Source organism: Phocoena phocoena, chromosome 14, assembly GCF_963924675.1.
Source record: "Phocoena phocoena chromosome 14, mPhoPho1.1, whole genome shotgun sequence".
NCBI classification, from domain to species: Eukaryota; Metazoa; Chordata; class Mammalia; order Artiodactyla; family Phocoenidae; genus Phocoena; species Phocoena phocoena.
In genome coordinates this window covers 79708211-79727609 of record NC_089232.1, presented here as the reverse complement: position 1 = coordinate 79727609, position 19399 = coordinate 79708211, and the positions used below count along the sequence as shown (strand labels likewise).

General features: G+C 37.2%; 1 non-coding gene across 1 annotated transcript; it reads right to left on the bottom strand.

Moving 5' to 3' along the window:
* Nucleotides 1-10119: 10119 nt before the first annotated feature.
* TRNAG-UCC (transfer RNA glycine (anticodon UCC)) lies at nucleotides 10120-10192 on the bottom strand. Its single transcript has one exon. It is a non-coding gene; the product is annotated as a tRNA-Gly (tRNA).
* Nucleotides 10193-19399: the final 9207 nt, after the last annotated feature.

Genomic DNA, 19399 nt, shown 5'->3' with positions numbered 1-19399 from the left:
GGAGTCCAGTTTATTCCGTGCTTGGCATTAACAGAGGATTCAGCTCTGGGTGAAGCATGAAACTGGGGTTCTTGAATAATTTAAGGGATGGGGTACACATATTAATATTTAGAGGGGAGTATTGGATTTCCTGCTAATAAGGAAATGGGGTTCCAGTGATTTGTAGGGAAAAATAAAAATACCATGACTTCATTTGTATTCTCAGCTTGTGGAGACTATTACATTGGTTATGTTAGGCTCTATTCTTTTATATTTGTTTTCAGTGACATGTCTTGTTTCCAATATACTAGTTATCCTCCATCCAAACTTTGAAAATTATACATTGCCTTGCAAATGGGCCAGGTACCTCATGCTGTGTTAAGAGAGCCTGTCATGCAGAATGTCCCTACAGAGCAGCGGTGGGAGGGCTGTGAGGGAGACAGGTGTTCATTTTGTAGACTGCGCATGTGAGTTACTATCATTAGGAAGAAGGAAAGTGAAAATAAGACGAAACTCCTTTCCACTGACATTGATCTGACCTTCAGTTGGGTGTCCTGAGCACAATTTTCTAAGCAATATGGTGTTTATTATATTAAACAAATTACAAAAATAATACCTTTCACTATAATTGAGACTGATTCTGCTTTCATTCTCTTTGTAATTGTGGTACTTTATTTATATATTTAAAATTATGAAAAAACATTAAGTGTACCCTGAAATCAGAGAATACTCAATTTACTTTATTATACTTTGATTAATTCAATTCTGAGTTGCTTTACTAATTATTTGAACTTGTAAATAGAGAAAAAGTTTCACATTCAGAAAAAATGGATTTTCTACCAATTTTGGAGTAATTGTTTGCTTGAGTTGGCATGGGGTAAATTGCTGTAAGCCTTTGAAGTAGATCCTCAGAGTGATGAGTAGAGTTTTGCTTGTGAGTTCTCTCCAAAAATTAAATAAATAAAGTGAAATAAGTAGTTGGAGAATGGACATGAAGTGAAGGAAGATTCTTCCCAATAAAGATGCTTTGGATTTAGGGATTTGGTACATACTGGTCTGGCCATATAACTATTTTGAACTGGAACGTAAACAAGAGTTTTATTTTTTTAACCATAATTTTGTGTGATTAACTCTTTTTCAAGTCATGACTGAGTTATCTGATGGGGAAGATTTCTTTTTTAATCGACTATTTTTCAAAGCAGTTTTAATAAGTTCCCAGCAAAATTGAGTAAAAGGTACAGAGATTTCTCGTATACCTCCTGTCCCTACAAACGCACAGGCTCGCCCATCATCAGTATCCCCCATCAGAGTAGTACCTTTGATGAAACTACATGACACATCATAATCAACCAGATTTCCTAGTTTACATCAGGGTTCACTATTGCTTTTGTACATCCTGTGGGTTGACAAATAATATAACATTTATTCACCATTATAATATCATACAAGGTAATTTCACTGCCCTAAAAGTCCTCAGTGTTCCACCTGTACATTCCCCTCCCCACTCCGTCCCCCTCCAACCTCTGACAATCTCTGATCCTTTTATTGTCTCTGTTTTGTTTTGTTTTGTTTTCCAGAAGGTCATATAGTTGGAATGGTACAGTATCCTTTTCAGATTGGCTTCTTTCACTTAGTAATAAGCATCTAAGTTTCCTCCATGTTTTTTCATAGCTTGATTGTTCATTTCTTTTGAGTATCAAATAATACTTCATTGTCTGGTGTACCACAGTTTATCCATTAAATGACTGAAAGACACCTTGGTTGCTTCCAAGTTTTGGCAATTATGAATAAAGCTGCTATAAACATTAGTGTGCAGGTTTTTGGTGGACTTAAGTTTTCAATCCATTTGGGTAAATACCAGGGAGACCAATTGTTGGATTGTATGGTAAGAGTATGTTTAGTTTTGTAAAAAACTGAAAAACTGTCTTCCAAAGTGGCTGTACCATTTTGCATTCCCACCAGCAATGAGAGGGTTCCTGCTGCTACAGGTCTTTGCCCACGTTTGACATTGTCAGTGTTTCAGATTTTGGCCGTTTTAATAGGTATGTAGTGCTATCTCACTGTTTTAATTTGCATTTCCCTGATGACAAATGATATGGGGCATCGTTTTATATGCTTATTTATCCTCTGTGTGTCTTTTCTGATGAGGTGTTTGTTAAGATCATTGGACCGTTTTTAATTGGGCTGTTTGCTTTCATATTGTTGAGTTTTAAGAGGTCTTTGTGTAATTTAGACAGCAGTTTTTATCAGATGTCTTTTGGAAATATTTTCTCCCTGTCCTGTGGCTTGTCTTCTCATTCTTTTGATAGTACTTTCGCATTGCAGAAGATTTTAATTGCAGGGAAGTCCATATTATCAATCATTTTCTTCCTGGATTATGCCTTTTGTGTTGTATCTAAAAAGTCATTTTCATATCCAAGGCCATCTAGATTTTCTCTAGTGTTGTATTCTAGGAGTTTTATAGTTTTATGGTTTTTGTTTAGGTCTGTGATCCATTTTGAGTTAATTTTTATGAAGGGTATAAAGTTCTGTCTTTAGATTTTTTTTTTTTTGCACGTGGATATCAACTTGTTCCAGCACCACTTATTGAAAAGATTATCTGTACTGTATTGCCTCTGCTCCTTTGTCAGAGATCAGCTAACTGTATTTATGTATGTCTATTTCTGAACTCTCTATTCTGTTCCATTAATTTGTCTATTCTTTCACCAATACCACACTCTTGATTGTTGTAGCTTTGAAATAGGCTTGAAATGGAGTAGTGTCAGTCCTTCAACTTTGTTCTTCAATATTGTGCTGGCTATTCTGTTTTGTTTTTGTTTTTTGGGTGTTTTTTTTTGTGTGTGTGTGTGCTTACATATAAACTTTAGAGTTAGTTTGTCAATATCCACAAAATAACTTACTGAGTTTTTGACTGGGTTTGTGTTGAGTCTATAGATTAAGTTAGAAAAAAAAATTACTATCTTGAGCATATTGTCTTCCTATCCATGAAAATGGAACATCTCTCCATTCATTTAGTTCTTCTTTGATTCCTTTAATCAGAGACTTGTAGTTTACTTCAAATATTTGTTGTACATATTTTGTTATGTTTGGGTTTACCTAAATATTTCATTTTTTGGTGTGTTAATGTAAATGGTATTGTGGTTTTAATTTCAAATTCCACTTGCTCATTGCTGGTGTATAGGAAAGCAATTAACTTTCGTATATTAACCTTGTATCCTGCAACCTTTTTATAATTGCTTATTTCAGGAGGGTTTTTTTGCTGATTCTTTTGGATTTTCTATATAGAGTCATGTCATTTGTGAACAAAGACAGTTTTATTTCTTCCTACCTAGTCTGTGTACCTCTCATTTCCTTTCCTGGTCTCATTGTATTAGCCTAGGACATTTGGTATAATGTTGAAAAAGAGTGGTGAGAAGAGACATTCTTTCCTTGTTCCTTATCTTAGTGGGAAACCTTCTAGTTTCTCACCATTAAGTGTGATTTAGCTGTAGGTTTTCTATAGATGTTCTTTTCAAGTTGATGATGGGGAGGACTTTTAATGTAATTTTTAAAATATGCTAAGTTAGATAAAGTATTAATGTTCTATTTTAAATCTATAAAGATTTTTTCTCTTATAATGAAAGAAATAGGTGCTTATTATACCACTTTACAGCAATAGAAAGACTTAAAAGGAAAAAAGGAAAATCCCCATAAATCATACCTAATTTTTGGATCCAGAATGTTTTCTGTTGATGTTCATGTATGCATATGTATTGGATTATCCATTCACCCACTCACCCATCAATTCATCCATCCATCATCTTTAAAGTGTCTGGTTCTCCCTCTCTTCTTTATAAAAGCGTGCCTCTCTTTCATTGGAATAAACTACTGTTATGATTTTGCTATCTCTCTCGAGCTCTTTGTATTTGCTTCCATTTTTGGAACAGTTCTTCATTCTCTTTTCAGCTCCCTGAGATGCTACCCTTCTCTTCTGCCAGTCACTGCCTTAAGCTAGTCACCCTGAGCGTGACCTCAATCCCATGGAGCTATCAGGTTGATGGGATAGAGGAATCTTACTTTCCCTTTCCCCTCTGTCCTTGCAGTCTCCCCCAAGACTGCTAAACTAGACTACAACTACATATATTATTGATTTTTCTAGTCAGGTACTAACATGAAATAAATTTTTTCAGAAAGACTTGTGAATATATTCTTCTGAGGTTTTACATGTCTTTAAATTTTTTTTCTTTAATAATTTAGTTTACAATAAAATTTTTGACTCACAATCCTCCCCCTCCCCCCAGAATTCAGAGTTGTTTTCAATTTTTTTTTTCTGGTTATATCTCCCATAAGTTTTATTTCTCTATCTTTGTTCTTTGAATTTGGGGAGAATTTTGGCTCTCTTTTCATTAATTCAGTATGCAATTCTGTCCATTATGATATTCACTACTTAATTTTTTTAATTTTAATTTTTGATATACTTTTTAATTTCTCCTTTGCCAAAACTGCCAAAAGCCAGTTTTATTAATACTTTATTAGCACCTCAAATCCATTTGTCTGTCTATCTATCTGTCTATCTCCCATTGTGATTTCCCTGTATCTCAAATTCTTGTTTATTAGACAGTATTTACTATGATTTCTCAGTTAGGTAATCTTCTTTAGAGTGGCCAATTTTCTTCATGTATCTGGTGGTTTTTGCTTGTCTGCTCTATTTCAAATAGAAATCTATGTTGATCATGTTGATAGCTTCCATGATTCTCCTCAGCACATACATAAAGCATCATTGAATCCCTCAGCAGGTGTCTCAGGATGGGAGTTCTGTTGTAATGAGGTGAAGTTCTGCACTTTTTAGCACGCAGTCATGAGAAACACAGCAGACTCCTGCAGAAATAGATTTCTTCACACAAACTAAAATAATTTTGTCATGGTGCTGCTTCCTTGGTTTGCTTATTCTGCAGCTATTATGTAGGATCTGCCCAGGCAAGTTATTTGTATATAGTAATGAACTCAGTGAAATTATTCCAGTTTTACTCTTTCATGATTAAAAATGAAACCATTTAAAGCTTCATTTTTTCTTTTTTTTTCCTAGAACATTCTTAGCTTTATCTCATAGCTTAGATATTCAGTGCTGATACGATCTATACAATTTGAACTACAGTGATATCATTGACATTATTTACTAGATATCCTGCACTAGATACATGAACTTGCTTGGTTCAAGAGTGGTCAAGAGAAAGCTTTTTAAAAATAATTGGCTGCTTTTTAAAATTTATACTTTTGCTATTTGTGTGGTTATTAAATTGCACTGAACAAATCTGATCCTTTCTAAACAATTATTCTTTAGAATGCGGTAGGTGAATGATAGTGTTTGGAAAGAGGATGCAGTCTCGATGTAAAGGGTATAGAGTTTTATGTGTGTGTACATGTGTATAAACACAAACAGGCATACTTGAGATGGGTATTTTTATTGTTATTCAGATAGTTTATACCAGGGGTTGGCAAAGTACTGCCGCTGGCCAAATGCAGCTGGCAGCTGTGTTATAAATAGTTTCTTAGATCACAGTCATGCCAGTTTGTTTACACATTGTCTATGGGTGCCTTCATACAACAGCAGCAGAGCTGAGCAGTTTCAGTGGAGACCACATAGCCACAAAGTCTAAAGTATTTACTATCTGGCCCTTTACAGAAAATATTTTCCAACCCCTGCTCTGTATCTATGCATGATTGGTCTATTTAATCTGTAAACAATGAAAAACGTGTGTTAAATATTCCCATTCATGTTGTATTTTTATATTTTTGCTTAATACATTCTTACCCTTTATTGTTTAACATACGCAAACATGAAGTCATAATTTCTGATTGTCCTGTTAATAATTATAAAGTGGAGATTTATTTTTCATGATTCCTAATATTAGTGTTGAAACTGCTGCTCCTTTTTTGTTTGCATTTGCATGCTATCTTTTTGTTGTTGCTGTAGGTCTTGTTTCCCGCCAAGCTCCAAACATTTTAACATACTTTGTTTAGGTATGTGTCTATCACCTGGTGTGGTTAACCAGATGTGGTTACCACTCACATGAATATGTGTAATGTTTAGATCAGTTTTCTTCCAGCCTGTAGTTTGTCTTTTCATCCTATTAACAGTGTTTTTTGCAGAGCAGAAGTTTTAAATTTTAATAAAATCCAACTTACCATTCTCTTCTTTTACTTATCGTGTTTTTGTTGTATCTAGGAAGTCACTGCCAATGCCGAGGTCATCTAGATTTTCTCCTATATTATCTTCTAGGAGTTGTATAGTTTTACATTTTACATGCAAGCCTATGATCCATTTTGAGTACATTTTTGTGAAAGATGTAAGATCTGTGTATACATTCACTTTTTTGCATGTGGATGTCCAGTTCGAGTGTCCTTTGGAGACCGTCTTTTCTCCACTGAATTGCCTTTGCTCCTCTGTCAAAGATCAGTTGACTATAGTTGTGAACGTCTATTTCTGGGCTCTTTTGTTCCATTTATCTGTTTGTTTATTCTTTCACCAATACCGCACTCTTGATTACTGTAGCTTTATAATAAGGCTATAGTACTTGGGTGGTGTCAGCCCTCCAACTTTGTTCTTCTCCTTCAATCTTGTGTTGGTTAGGCTGGGTCTTCTGCCTCTCCATATAAACTTTAGAGACAGTTTGTCAATATCCACACAATAACTTACTGGGATTTTGATGGTGTTTGTGTTGAAGTCCTTGCCCCTAGGCAGCAATTACTACCTTTGCCCTCCTCCCCTACTGCCCTGTATACATCCCCTCATCTGATGCAATTTTCCACTCTTTTCTTCCCTCTCCAAATCTTCCATCGGGCACTCTGCAACTTCTGGACTGTTCTCTGTCAGTGTTCTTATACTCAGAACCTCTTTCTGAACATTCCTTCTACTACTTTGACTGAAGTAAACTAAGGCTGCCCATGGGGACATTACTTTCTTTGCGGCTCTTTCAAAATTAAGTGGATTGTGGGTTTCTGTGGTCTTGTTCACTTCTCATCTGAGGGCCAGGGGTTTGGTTAGGTGTCCACTTGCTCCTCTTTGCTAGTTTCAGATCATTTACATCCTTCCTTCTTTTGGGGGGTGTGGACATATCTCCTCCTCTTTTGAAGCTCTTATCATCAAGGTAGGACCTCTTCTTTCCCCCTGGTTTCTGTCTTCTATGAAGGAACTTGTCTTTTCTTCATTTCTTTTTACCTCTAGGACCATAGTCTTTCTGTCTCAATTCCTGTTGTCAGGGACCTCAGCATCTACGTGAATTAATCATCCAACGGTCTCTCAGTTTATCTCTTCAACTCCAGTAATTTATTTGCACCCGAGTCATAAGTTTTATTCCAGAATTTATCATCACCTAAGACTAGATAACTTCCAAAATTATAACAGTAAACATCTTTTTTTTTTTTTTTTTTTTTTGCGGTACGCGGGCCTCTCACTGCTGTGGCCTCTCCCATTGTGGATCACAGGCTCCAGACCCGCAGGCTCAGTGGCCATGACTCACGGGCCCAGCTGCTCCGTGGCATGTGGGATCTTCCTGGACCAGGGCACGAACCCATGTCCCCTGCATCGGCAGGCAGACTCTCAACCACTGCGCCACCAGGGAAGCCCAACAGTAAACATCTTAATTTCCATCTATAAATTCCTATTTTTCTTGCCTTTAAGAACCGCCACTTATCCCTGTGCTTTTTTTTTTTAACCTTATCAGGGATTCAAGCCAATGGTGCCATCACTTTCTCACTGCTAATGAATCTCCCACTTTTCAGCTGTTTGGTCATGAATTGCTTGTTTCATTATCATTATTATTAATCTCTTAAGAATTCTGTCATTTTCTTGGTCTTTATCTTCCTCTCTTTTACTCATCCTAGATGAAAATTTTGATCCATATCTTTGAGATCTGCCCCTGAGCAGCTGACTCTGGCTGAGGAAAATCACACACACGTGCTCACAAGTTTTATTTTCCCTACATGATCATTAAGTTGAAAGGAGAGTTGCCTAGGAGTCCTTCCATGTGTCTCTAATATTTCTTTTTGTCATGGTCCAAAATGACTATCTCAAAGCGAATTCTCTTCTCAAACCATCTCTTCCTCACTCTCAGCTGATGACCTAGCTTCACATTTCAGACCGAAAATTAAAGTCATCAGATGTGAATCGCTTTATCTTTTTTGGTATGGGTGCCCTCTTAATATATACTAGGTGACACCTAGTATTCCTCTCTCAGGTGTAGGTGTCTAGGATCAAAAATTTTAAAACTATGACATGCCTCCATTCACTACTTCCAAGCTGCTTATGTGTTCCATTAACATTCTTTTTGAAATAAGTTTCTGAGAAAGGGAAAAGGAAGTTGCACTTTCCTTGTACCAATGGTTGCTGCAAATGTTCCAAACTCTCCGTTTAGGAATCTTTTGCCAAAGGAACAGATTTGGACATGGGAGTAGTTACAACACAAGAAGCCAAAAAGCACCTGCACGCATGGATAAAACCTGACCCCTGGGGTAGGATGCGGCTTAAGGTCTGCACTGTCTTTGTGTGAAGCTTTCTTCTTTACCCACCACAATATACTACACATCAACCCAGTGTCTTTGCAGACTCATATCTCCTACCAAGACTGGCCTTCAGTCATAATGACAGCAGAACTGGGCAACTTCTGGCCTCCAGTGGTGATTAGAAGACACTACTCCAGCTGACTTCCCCAAATCTATTGGGAGAAACAGCCACCCGGATTGGGGAAGACTAATGGTCTTCACACCACCAGTCCTGTATTAACTTGCACCATCGTTTTTTTCTATTTTCAATGGAGAAAGCATCTCTCTACCTTTTAATGACTCCACAATACATATATATATAAAACGGAATCACTTTGCTGTACACCTAAAACTAACACATTGTAAATCAACTATATTTCAATTAAAAAAAAAAGTCTTAGCTTCTCTAGTGAATCTTTCCCAATGTCTTAGGAGCATCCTTTAGCATTTTATATCTGAAAAGCAAAAAGAAAAATTATCCCTTGACTCTGTCTCCCACAGGTTTACTCCATTAACTGTTCCATTTCTTGGTTCTCTGTTAATAAACTTTTCAAGAGCCATTTTCTCCATTTTTCTTCCATTCTTTAGCGGTCACTGAGAGCTCTGTGTGTGTTTTAATTTTGAAGAGTTAAAAAAAAAATTCAGAAGGAAATGCCAATACCCAACAACAAGAATTAATAAAAATATTTTATCATGTAAGCTCCAGTCATACAATGCCTGAGGGGGAACTTCCTTTGTTACCAAATTGGATTATTAAGTCTCCCTCTCCAAAGGAAGCTTCTATCTTGATTTGGGTGTACCCTTTCACACCACTTTTTAGGTGTGCTTTTTATCCCCTCTTAATTTGCCTTAATGCTGTCATGTTGTATATGTCACTCCACAGTTAATTATTTCATTTAGCACATCCATCACCTCATATAATTATTATTTATTCTTTCGGTGGTGTAAATGCTAAAGTTCTACTCTCTTAGTATGTGAATTTTTCTATAGCGTAAACCAAGGAGCAGGATTGCTATGTAGTAGGATATGTTCATTTCAGTTTCACTAGGTTTCTAATTGCTCTCTCAGTTCATTTTATAAATTAATATTCATACTACAGAGAGTATGAAAGCTTTGGTTTGCCCTCATCTTGGCTAACACTTTGTAATATCAGACTTATCGAGTTTTGCCAATCATCCGATACCTGTGCATAAGCCTCTCCTTGTTTCACTTTCCTGCGAGGTTACATGTTTTTATATATTTATTGGCTGTGCCTCTGGGATTGTCTGTTCATTCAATTAACTCTCCTGTTCATTTTTTTCTGTTGAATTATTTTTCTTTTAAATATTGATTTTTATGTTAAATGGAAATATTCTCTCCAAATGTGGCCCTTTTCAAACTTTGTATATGGTATCTTTATATTACAGAAATTTAAAACTCTGATATAATCAGAATTGATCTTTTCTGTTTTTTAATCTGTCTTATTTAAGAAATGCTTACATTTTTAGATGTCCTAAAGACATTTCTTCTACATTTTTAAAGTGTATTACAAGTTTTATTTTATTTATTTATGTTCCACAATTTATTTTTTTAATTTTTTTATTTTCTTTTTGGTTATGCCACATGGCTGTAGGATCTTAGTTCCCTGAGCGGGGATTGAACCCGTGCCCCCTGCAGTGGAAGTGCAGAGTCCTAACCACTGGACCACCAGGGAATTCCCTACAAGTTTGACTTTATAAATTAGATATTTCATGCACTTGCAATTTATTTTTTGTGTGATGTGAAGTATTGCTTTAGATTGTATTTTCCATAAGGAAAGCTAACTGCGTCACTATACCTTTTATTGAAGAGTCCGTCATTGCACAGGATTTGTATGGCATGCACACCAGGTGCTGATTTCCGCATGTTCCTGAATGACTTTCTTGTCTCTCTAATTGATCCCCTTTACCTGTCAACTTCTAAGCCTCTGCCTTAATGTTTTAATTACCATAGTTTATAAAGTCCTAAGTCTAATAGGGCAAGCTATCTTGGTTCTTTTTTATTTTTTATAATCATTTTGGAAAATATTAGATAATTGCTTTCCCCAGAAATTTCAGAAGTGGTTTACTTAGTGACGTGAAAACTCACGTTGAGATTTTGATTTAAATAGTCTTGAATATATGGATTATTTTGGGGGAGAACTGACCACTTTAGGATAGTGAGATTTCCTATCCATAAACAAATTATACATGCACGTCTGCTTGTTGAGATAAATCTTTTCTTATCTCCTTCAACAGCGTTTTATAACTTTCTTAATGTGGATATTATACATCTCTATTAGGTTTCTTTCCATATGCCTTATAATTTAACTTGCTGTTGCGAATAATATCTTTTTCTATAAAATAAATTGCTGGTGTATAGGATTGACATTTATCTTTGAATGTGGATCTTGAATTCAAATTTTATCAGTTTTTGGATTTTCTATGGAAATTATCAAAATATTCTGCAGTAATTAATATCTTTCTGGTTCTGCAGAACTCTTTGTAAGGTGGTTATCATGCTTCTGCTTAACAGCATGCAATGTTGTTGTTTCATGAAATGTCAGTGTGCAGACGGATGTTTATTGGTATTCCAATAAACACGGTATTCCATACAGTATTGCTTGTGACCAAGGTACTCACTTAAAGCTGAGTAGCCTGAGGATGGACTCTTAGAATGGGCACAAAGTGTGAAGATATTTGTTTCTTGTCACTGCTTAACCCAGGGCATCTACTGCAAAAGAAATGGGCAAGGTGACCCTTTGTGTGAATGTTAGTTACTCTCTTGTCCCAGCCACGTTAGTACTTGCTCACTGGGCCTGGAAGTCAATGATTGTTGGTATTTTCTGTCCCCTTTATGGGGGAAGGGTGAGAGTGTATTTGTTTCTTTGAAGGATAGTTTTATAGGAAAAAGTATAAAATCGTTATGGATATTACATGGAAGTTCAAATATGTGTATAAAGGTATGTATGGAAATTGACTTAGACTCCCAGCTTCACCTCCCATACTCATAATGCTGTAGAGACAGTCTTTAGATATAGACCCCATCATTCCTAGGCAGAACATCTTCCACCAGTGACTTTCCATTGTTGTTCAGTAAATCCAAATGCTTGACCAAGGGACTACAAGGCTCTGCCTGATCTGATCCCCACTACTCTGCTCCGTACCCACCTTAGCACAATGCCTGGTTTACCTTGGGTGTGTTTGGTGTACACCGTGGTCATGGAGCCGTAGATGGAGGCTGTGCATGAGCTCAAGAGCGTGCATTTCCCCTCTCCAAGGATGTCATGGCTACTTCCAGTGCTGATGGCCTTACTATCCAACAGCAGAGACCAATAACGAGCCCGGATAAGCAACACCATTCCCTAGGAGAACCAGCCAGCCACCTGGCAACAGCTTGATGATAATGGACTTCATCCAGCAGGGAGTGGCTATTATTTTTCATCCCTGGAATAATCATATACTTTGGATATGGAGTTGCCTCCCCTGCCCCACCTGACTGCTATTGGTATGCCAGCCTAACCAACCCTGAACTCACAGAAAGCCTTCTTCTCTGACATGGTATTCCATACAGTATTGCTTGTGACCAAGGTACTCACTTAAAGCATAAAAAAAATCTATCAGTGGGCTCTCACAAAATTCTCTGCTTTTTCCATATGTCCTACCACCCCAAAATCATCTGGCGTGACACACATGTAATGGACCATTATATCTACAGTTCCACTGGTAATTGTGACACAGCATTCCCAAGGATGCAGTATATGGTTTGAATCAGCCATCAGTCTATGGCTTTACTTTTCCAACAGCAAGAAACATGGACCTAGGAATGAAGTGGGAGAAGGGGGAGGTGATCCCTTTCTCTATTTGCTGTATTTTTGATACCACTTCTTAACAGTTTTGAACTCTTCTGAAAATGCTTCCAACAAGGAACTAGTTTGGAAGTTGAGATTGCCCCCGGCCATTTTATTTATTTATTTATTTTTAAACTTTTTTTTTTAAACCATCTTTAATGCTCTTTTATTTACATCCTCCCAGTAACTCAAATATATCATGCCACATAGTGTCATACTGAACCATGTGTTTTAAGTTACAATGCTGTCCTGAGCTTCAGAAATGTCCATTTCTTTTTTGCCCCTTGGCAAAATGGGCTTCAAAGCATACAAATTTAGGTGATACTTTATGACAGCATCATTTGAACACAGTACTGGCTACCTGGAAGGAAAACTCTTCAACCTCCTCCCCATGGAGCCTCAGGGATTTGTGAGGGCACCCAATATCAAAACAGAGTCTCTAAGCACTTGGTGGAGGTTTGCTTAGCTGTTCCTTTTCATTGGCCATTTTAAACTCCAGATGTCAGCAAACCAGTGGATCAAGAACTGGCTGGGAATGATTGATTTTGTTTACCAAGGAAGGATTGATTATTTATGATCTAATTAGGTTAAGAAGGACTTTGGTTAGAACTGGAGGCTTCCTTGGTGTGCCTATTAGTACTCTCATATATAATGGTAAAATTAATGAAAAATTACAGATAACCCCAAATCAGGACCATCGTTTCTTATTTTTTGTTTTTCAGGGGTTTTGGGGGATCATTTCTGCTGCCTGGCTTTTTTTTTTTTTTCTGAAGTATAGTTGATTTACAACATAGCGTTAATTTCTGCTGTACAGCAAAGTGATTCAGTTATACATATATATATATATATATATATTCTTTTTTTAATATTCTTTTCTATTATGGTTTATCATAGGATACTGAATAGAGTTCTCTGTGCTCTACAGGAGGACCTTGTTGTTTATCCATTCTATATATACTAGCTTACATCTGCTAACCCCAGCCTCTCACTCCATCCCTCCCTCAACTCCCTCCCCCTTGGCAACCACATATCTGTTCTCTGTGTCTGTGAGTCGGCTTCTGTTTTGTAGATAGGTTCACTTGTGTCACATATTAGATTCCACATATAAGTGATATCATATGGCATTTGTCTTTCTGATTTACTTTACGTAGTATCATAATCTCTAGTTGCATCCATGTTGCTGCAAATGGCATTATTTCATTATTTTTCATGGCTGAGTAGTATTCCGTTGTATATATATACCACATCTTCATTATCCCTTCATCTGTCGATGGACACTTATGTTGTTTCCAATGTCTTGGCTATTGTGAATAGTACTGCTGTGAACATAGGGGTGCATGTATCTTTTTGAATTACAGTTTTGTCTGGATATATGCCCAGGATTGGGATCACTGGATCATATGGTAATTTTATTTTAAGTTTTCTGAGGAATCTCCATACTGTTCTCCATACTGGCTGTACCAACTTGCATTCCCCCCCACAGTGTAGGAGTGTTCCCTTTTCTCCATATCCTCTTCAGCATTTGTTATTTGTAGACTTTTTAATGATGGCCATTCTGACTGGTGTGAGGTGGTACCTCATTGTAGTTTTGATTTGCATTTCTCTAATGATTAGAGATGTTGAGCATCTTTTCATGTGCCTATTGGGCATTTGTATTTCTTTGGAGAAATGTCTAGTTAGGTCTTATACCTATTTTAGGGGGGTTGTTTGTTTTTTTGTTGTTGAGGACCATTGTGATTTTTTTTTTTTTTTTTTTTTTTTTTTTTTTTGACCATTGTGATTTAAGATCTTTCAGGTAACCAGGTGAGGAGCTAGGTGAGGACAAAGGGTACGTGGAATTGACAGCGAAAGAAAGAAATTACAGACATCAACTAGGATTTCATGACTAGTTACGATGAAGAGAACTGCAGCAACTTTGCATATTTTCTTTCTTGCTCGTTGTATAGGTATGTGTAATATATAGCTGTGTATACTCCCTTACATGTAAATATAGACACATTTATAAATATTAATCACTTTCCTCTCTCTTCCTTTCCCCCTGTTGTGTTTTATTAAGATTTTTGGTGATGCAATGTTCATTTCAGCTCTATTTACAATAGCCAGGACATGGAAGCAACCTAAGTGTCCATCGACAGATGAATGGATAAAGAAGATGTGGCACATATATACAATGGAATATTACCCAGCCATAAAAAGAAACGAAATTGAGTTATCTGTAGTGAGGTGGATGGACCTAGAGTCTGTCATACAGAGTGAAGTAAGTCAGAAAGAGAAAAACAAATACCGTAGGCTAACACATATATATGGAATCTAAAACAAACAAAAATGGTTCTGAAGAACCTAGGGGCAGGACAGGAATAAAGATGCAGACGTAGAGAATGGACTTGAGGACATGGGTTTCAGTAAAGCATTTTTAAAGGCAGGGTGAAGGAGGGGCGTCCCAGGGGATGTGATTACCTCGTGTACAATTCTCTGATTGGTTGATGGTGATCAATCCTTAGGCTCCAGAAGGTCTAGGGGCTACTTATGATCATCAAGTAGGTAATTTCCATTTGCTGGTGGTTTTGGCATCTGTAAAACTAAGGAAATATGCATCAGATACTATTATCTAGGTACTGCAGAGGGGAGCTAAAGCAAAGGATTTGAGGGAGGGGTCTGTTCTGGGAAGGCCACACAGGGTCCTGCTTGGATACTGCTTCTTTTTCAACTGGATAAAAGGATGGTGTAAGTGATGTCCTGGAATTTTTCTCATCAGAGTGAAATACAATCAAAACAGTTTGACACTTCAGCACTAAATGATGTCCAGGTTCCTATGGTTCCCTTCAGGGATATTGCACAGGGCACTCTGTTTTGGATAAGATACTAAAATATCATTCTTTCAATGGTCTCCAGCTAAACCCCACAAAATCCTGCTTTACTACCTGCCTAAATCTGCTAATTTGTATCCAAAGTTCCCTCCATAAATTTAATTAACTCAGCATAGCCATCACGTGGCCCTGTGCCAGCAACTGAACTTCTCAGACTCCCCCTCAAGCCTGCACCACCTCCCTCTCTCCAGGACCAAGCTGGGCTTTTGTTTCCTGCTGGGTACTTTAGCTAAAGCCTCCCTGCATGTTTTCTGGGCAGTGAATACAATTCCAGTATAGGCAAGCCAGCTCCTGGTTGAGTAAATATGAGTTGCATAGCATGGGAACAGGCTTTATAATCATTACATCCATTGGTCTGAGCTGAACCTCTTATGGGAAATTGTAATGAGGCTGTCTGAGTCACTGCTACTCTCCAAATAACAGATACATCTTACACATGAAGAGAAGAGAGGTGTTTCCAAAACCACCCCATTGTTTTGGGTATGAGTGTGTGTGTTTCAGTTCCCAGAATCCGTTTATATTGACGTAGGTGTCATCCCAGGGAAAGAGCACAAGCTTTTAGGCTGGTCATACCTGCTTTCTATCAGGGATCCAACTCCTCCTGGCTGTTTAATGGGAGGCATTTTTGTACTCCATCTTCTTTGTCATGTGTAAAGTGAGAAAACTTACGTCTATGTGGTAGATTTTAAAGTTAAAATCTACCACAGAGACATATATGTAGACATATAAACTAGTAAAATTACTAGCACTGAATTGGCACTCAGTAGATACTCAAAACATATCTTAAGTATCCAGTAAGGAGTAGAGTTCTGCCCCTTCATTTCTGAATTTGAGGAAGCTTCGAATCAGTCCCAGTTATCATGGAGCAGCATTTAAATATGTCTTTGAATGTGTGTGTATTTATGACAGATCTGGCAGTGAGAAATGGAAGGATCCTCACGGATTAGCCAGTCTCACGGTTTAATTTGTTTAATGTACAAAATATTTTCTTTAAATAAAAGCTCATTTGGTATCCCTGATATGAACAGATGAAAGAGGAACTTTGCTAGTTGTTAACAGGAGAGAAAGCCTGGAATTCCGTCTCCCCTCAGATTTGAGCCAGAAGGTCTTCAGTGAACTTGACTCCATGATGTCTAATTTGAAAGATTCTAACCACATTGTCGATTGTAGACAAAAGACTTTCCCAAGATCACCAGCTACGATTAGAATCTAGGTGGGCAACTCTGGGCCAAAGTTTTTATGTCCGGCTTATCTATTTCATTCAATGAATAAACATTTATTAAGGACAGACCATCGCGCGAGGCACTGTGCCACGTTTTACGATAGTTAAAGGTACTAAGGTCTCAGGCCTGCTCTTGAGCCCATGAACTAAAAGGGAAGTAGTTGACCACACCCTCAAATAAATTCAAGGTGGAATCCAAGACATTCTGATAGAGGGAGCACAAAATACCATGGAGAAGTGAAAAGGGGAGTGATTTGTGATTGTTGACCCATGAAGTTGTGGAGGCCAAGAGTAACTGCTTCTAAAGAGAGCCTTTAAAGAATGGAATAATCACCAGGCAGAAATACAGAGAGAACATGCCAAGAGAAAGATAGAGGAGGCACAAAGGCATCGAATCAGGAAAGCATCTTCTAGGAATAATGAATGTTTCTAGTTTGCTGGACCATAATTACACAAGGGGAAGTGGCGAGGCCTAAGAATTTTATTTTAATTTTGTTCGATGTTATGTAGGGTCTTGAATGCCCAGCCAAGAGGCTTGGACTTGATACTGCAGGCAGTGAAGAGCCATTGAGAGACTGTGAGGATTTGAAGGAAATATTTGGAGCTGTGTTTCAGGAAGATTGTTCTGATGCTAATTTGGAGCAAAATCTGCATTTAACAACCTAGAAATAATTTTGATGACTCTGTTATTTTCATGCATCTATCCTAAGGAGTTAAATTCTCAGCAGTTCATATTTCCTGTTCTCGCTTCCACCTAATCACTAAGGATGTATTTTTTTAAAAGTCTGGGGAGAAGAGAAATACACTACTATTTATTGAGTACTTCCTACCTAATAAATATTATTTATTCTTCATATCTGTGATCGCTCAATGTGGGACTTATACCCCTGGTGTTCACACAAGGAAACTAGCAATGAAATACCTTGTCCAAGTCACACAGTTAGTAAGGTATAAAGGTGAGAGCCTGACTCAGGTCTGTAGACTCTAAAATGTGTGCTTCTGCTCTCTATGAGTCTCTAGAACGGAATTAAGCAATCAGAATCACAGCTGTCTCAAGCAGTGTCTGGAAGCTAAGAGTGACCTAGAGGCAGGGCACAGATTTTCTCTTAACAAGGGAAGTGTTTCTTTAACAGAATTCCCAACAGCGTTAGTCACTGAAGATTCACTCCCTTCAAATCCTGTTGTGAGATTGCATTAAGACCTGGGAACTTGTGCAAGGCCCTGAGGATAACAAGCAAAATAAACGGAGCTAAAATCAGGGGAGGCTTGGGGAAAGAGACAAAAGAACCTTCTGGGAAATGGCATGCCTGAAGAATAGCACCCTAACCGGTGAATACTTTGAAAAAAACATTTGCTGTTACTTGAGTCTGGGCCACAGGGTCTTCTGCTAACATGGTCCTCTGCTAACATGGTCTTCTGCTAACATGGTCTGAATGTGTCTGTTCAGGGAAGGGTTCACCCATGTGCAGGGAGGAAGTTCGCTTGGACTTACGTCCAGGAAAAGAGAAACATACAAGCTCATGATCCATTGTCACTTCTTCCTCATCTTATTCACCTCTGTTGCAAACAAAATTTCATCTGTATAGATTACTTGAAACACTGAAATGGAAAATTCTTCACCCCATATAGAATACTCTCACTATATTAGTGTGGGATAGTCATGAGACCAAGAGCTATCTATTTTGATTGCCTGAGTTCAAACACTGGTTCTCATACTTACTTTTTAGATGATTTGGGGCTTATTCATAAACTTCGTTAGTCCTCAGTTTCCTCATCTGTGAAATGGAATGCTAAAACTGTTTACCTCCTAGAGTAGAATAAGTTAATACATGTAAAAGCACTTAAAACAATGGCGGGCACATAGTATGCACTACATAATAAAAGCTTTGCTATTGTTTTAATATTATTATTGCCCCTAATGATGTTATGATAATGACGATATATTCTCCTGCCTAGAACACTACTGTACAAAATAGATACTAAATGATACTTGTTGAGTGAATAAATGGAGTAATGAAAATTCTACCAAAGTAATTTCTACCAGAAATTTAATTAATTGTTATCAAAATAATATCAAGCCACAAAGATCTCAGGATTGACTGTTCACTGAGGCAAAGGTAAGTATTCAGTATATTAGGATTCTTGGTACTCAAGAGGACAGGTGATTAGGGATTCATATTCTTTAGATCTTTAAGTATAGAGGACCTAAATAAAAAGTGATGTTTGGGGTAAACACTGCAAATAATGTTGCATTCTGTACAATACCCGAATATTTCCTATGATGACCCCCAAAATAAAAAATATATATCATATATATATATACACCCATATTAAAAGATATATATGATATATCTATATATATATAACTGATTTAGCACTGTTCGCAACAAAATTCTTTATGGTACAAAATTTTATTTTATTTTTTTATTGGAGTATAGTTGATTTACAGTGTTGTGTTACTTTGTGCTGCTGTACAGCAAAGTGAATCAGTTATACATATACACATATCCACACTTTTTTAGATTCTTTTCCCATATAGCTCATTACAGAGTATTGAGTAGAGTTCCCTGTGCTATACAGTAGATACTTATTAGTTATCTATTTTATATATAGTAGTGTGTATATGTCTATCCCAATCGCCCAATTTATCCCTCCCCCCCGCTTTCCCCTGGTAACCATAAGATTGTTTTCTACATCTTTAACTCTATTTCTATTTTGTAAATAAGTTCATTTGTACCATTTTTTAGATTCCACATATAAGCAATATCATATTTGTCCTTCTCTGTCTGACTTACTTCACTCAGTACGACAATCTCTTAAGTCCATCCATGTTGCTGCAGATGGTATTATTTTGTTCTTTTTTATGGCTGAGTAATATTCCATTGCATATATGTACTACATCTTCTTTATCCATTCCTATGTTGATGGACGTTTAGGTTGCTTCTGTGCCCTGGCTATTGTAAA